We start from the raw sequence: 3,318 nt of genomic DNA, 5'->3' as shown, positions 1-3,318 counted from the left end.
TTGGATAAAAGCGTCTGCTAAATGACTAAATAAAAAAAATAAAAATAAAAAAACAATTTTGTCAAATGATTAAGTCTCGTCACGCAATATATTTGCTTGTGCACTGAATTATCATTGTGACATGTAGAGTTATGTTTGTCTCCAACTTGGACTTGGTAGTTTATGGACATAAGAAATCAAGTCATCCACAGTTTGTCCTTCTTTCTGGGTTCTTGGGAGACAACAATATGTCGTTACATGACGTATTTCAATCCCATTGTTTGAAACCTGCAAACCTCTAAATTAAATTCCTGGGATCCTTCAACTAGTAAAATATGAGATATGTTGGATTGACACACACACACAAATCTGCACAAAACCATTTTCTCCAGACTTTCCAGACACATGCACCAAAGAAGTCATAAATTATCCCCTTTTTGCAATAACTAAGTATTATTTCCAAAGTGTGCATCCAGAATGGCAAAAATATTTCCTCAATTTACAAGCATAGGCTGTTCAGACATGTGAACAAATGCTTGATTAAATAATTTGTGGATTAAAAGAATAAGCACAATGGACATTTGAAAATGTATTATTTTGCACTCCAAATAACCCATACACTTTTTTTTTTGTCAACTGCTGTTCTGGGAAGATACCACTGAATAACTTTTATCAATTCTGTACTTTCTGTCCTCAAATTTGATTGGCCCAGAGGCGCGCAAGAGCGCTTGTAACAGCACTGGGACCAGCGCCAATGAGAGAATATCACTCTGCTTGTTTGGGTTCACGGCGTGTCTTGAGTGGCGCTGAGTGGAAATGGAGTGGGGAGCGGATCTGCTGTTGCGCTAATAGTGTTTTCTCTTGTAGAAGCAAGCAGAGTTGTGTGATTTTACCAGCAACTATGAACGGTTTTCTCAAAGGCAGGGCGTTCCTATTTTTTCTCGCTCCCTGGTCGCTCGATCGGGGTTTCTTTTACAGGCAGCGTGAAATAGAAAACCCGGAGTGGATCAGTAGCCGAGCGGTTACAGAACACTTGGAGCGGGGGCGGGGAATCCCTGTGGCTCCGCTCCACTCGTGTGGTGTTCCAGAACACCTTTTAGTCTTTGAGTTTCTTGGTTACAAATTAAAAGTTTTTTTCATCTTTTCGAGCTGTTTTTGGGTACAAACTAAATGTTTTGTCGTCTTTACGAACTGTTTCGTTGGCGAAAAGAACAATTTCATACGAACAATTTCACAGACCAAGTCATGTTTACAATCAATATATTGGACAAGTGAACAATACACTGTAAACAATTCCGATCCGCTAAAAGTTATGTTGAGAAAAAAGGTCTTATATGCGATACACAAGGACTAAAATCCACAGTGAAATGAAATGCTGCATGTGGTTGGGTGCTGAAACTCCGAAAATTCATAAAATCGAGTAGAAATTACAGTTATTATTTGTAAATATTGTTTAATTGATGTAAACAAACATGTATTTGTAACATAACTTACACTGTATTTGACAGTGAGTGGCTGTATTCTCGAGTCTCTAAAGCATCTCTCGCATCTTGCGTGAGCATGTTTCTCTCCACATCTCTCAGTGTTCCTCCTCCCAGTAACTCTGGCTCGGAATTTGGACGCGAAGACGTCACTACAGGGGAGGACAGGAGGTTTCACTGCATTGGTAGGCTACCGGCATGACATTATAGGATTGGAACCATATAATTCAGCCCCCTCAGCAGGTTAAGTTTTATATCCGAACTTGACTGACATGGTTCGGACTGAACAGTATAAAGTGCATCAGTCCAGTAGTTCTCAGGCCACTGAACTAAAACCCGGAGCCGGGTGGATGTTATAGGCACTGTGGATTTGTCTTGAAGACCTTTTTTCTCAACATTTTTGTCGTAGAGGACATATAGCCTAGACTTTGTGTTGTTACAGTTGGATTGCACATTACAGCAGGTGAGTCTTGTTTATATGGGAGCATTTTTATACTTTTTGGCACCCTAGACTTGACACATTTTTTTTCATTGAAAATAATTACTTTCTTTGCGTTTGAAACTATGCTTGAAAGACTTTCACAGTTGTCACAGATGTCTTCATGTTGTTAGACTGCTGCAGTTGAACGCTTTTAAAGAACTGTTATGCACTCACTAAAAGTGTTTGGAATGTCGGTCTAATATGATTAATTAATTTTAGCTTGAACATTTTTTGAATGCAAAATTGCACATAAATGTCAGTTTGAAGCATAGTGTATCAGTTAATTGATATTAACTTATTTAAAATCTCCATTTACTTTTGGCTTTGACTTAAGTGCTGTTTATGTATTTTTACTCAGAGATGTGAATTATAAATGAAAGTTTTGACTCTTTTGATTTTATCTGAACTTTTACATGGCTTTTACATTTACATATTTAAGCAAATATGTCCACAGCTGTTTAATTAGCCTATACACTTTGCTCCTTTTAAAGATGATGTCAAATCTCCTTAAAATGTTATAATTGAGATACATAGAATAGTTAAAGGGTCTATTATTAATCTCTTACTAAGATTGGTCTGTCATGTAATACCAAGGAATATAGAAACATAGGAAAACCCAAAACCCCCATTTGTTGAAGTATTGTTATTGATTAATATATTTGTATTATTATCCCCTTTTTCACACATTTGCCTGATAATAAACTGTAATTTAATTTAATTTATTTATTATGATTATTATTTATTTATTTATTTTGCAATTTTTGATTCGGTCTTATTGCCCAACTGAGCATTTTTTTTTCACTCTATATAAAACATTTTTGTAAAGGCATGCGGTACGTTTCATTGGACTAACTATCTAAGGAATATTTGAGAATAAATGGGTTTATAAGCTTTTATGTTTTTAAATAATTGTATGTGTATTTTAAAGGAGTTATGATACTCAGGAGAAATTTCTACTTGCTGCCTTTGCTGTTACTGTGCATCAGAGCACTACCTCAAGGTAAATCCATGATCCACCTGTTACTAAATTGTTTAGAAATAATTAGGATTTAACTTAATTCTTCTGTTGCCATTGATGTTTACATGCACATATCTAATTCTGAATTTGAGATGTCCGTATTACAGAATTTGCCCATTATTCTCTGTGCCTCCAAACACATCTGTGTTTGATTCATTAACAGTCTCTATGTGGCATTCAATGCGAAACAGCTTTCGAATAGTTTTGATCTGAGATTATGTAATATTTTCCTGAAAATCTTTTAATGATTGGCTTACCTAATCATCACATAACATCTATCTTGTATTCTCACATAATCATCTGTAGTACTATGATGAAATGCTTATGTTGACTCATTCAAAGATGGCCATGTGGAAGAT

The 3,318-nt window shown here is 35.7% G+C and overlaps 1 long non-coding RNA gene across 1 annotated transcript; it reads left to right on the top strand.

The window, feature by feature from the left end:
• Positions 1-1,622: 1,622 nt before the first annotated feature.
• Positions 1,623-3,318, top strand: LOC107683325 (uncharacterized). The gene is made up of 3 exons (XR_001633705.1): positions 1,623-1,923; positions 2,870-2,941; positions 3,302-3,318. It is a non-coding gene; the product is annotated as an uncharacterized LOC107683325 (long non-coding RNA).

Source organism: Sinocyclocheilus anshuiensis, unplaced genomic scaffold (assembly GCF_001515605.1).
Source record: "Sinocyclocheilus anshuiensis isolate Anshui unplaced genomic scaffold, SAMN03320099.WGS_v1.1 C33177723, whole genome shotgun sequence".
Taxonomy (NCBI): Eukaryota; Metazoa; Chordata; class Actinopteri; order Cypriniformes; family Cyprinidae; genus Sinocyclocheilus; species Sinocyclocheilus anshuiensis.
Note: the sequence above shows the minus strand (reverse complement) of the source record. Positions and strands in the feature narration are given on the sequence as shown.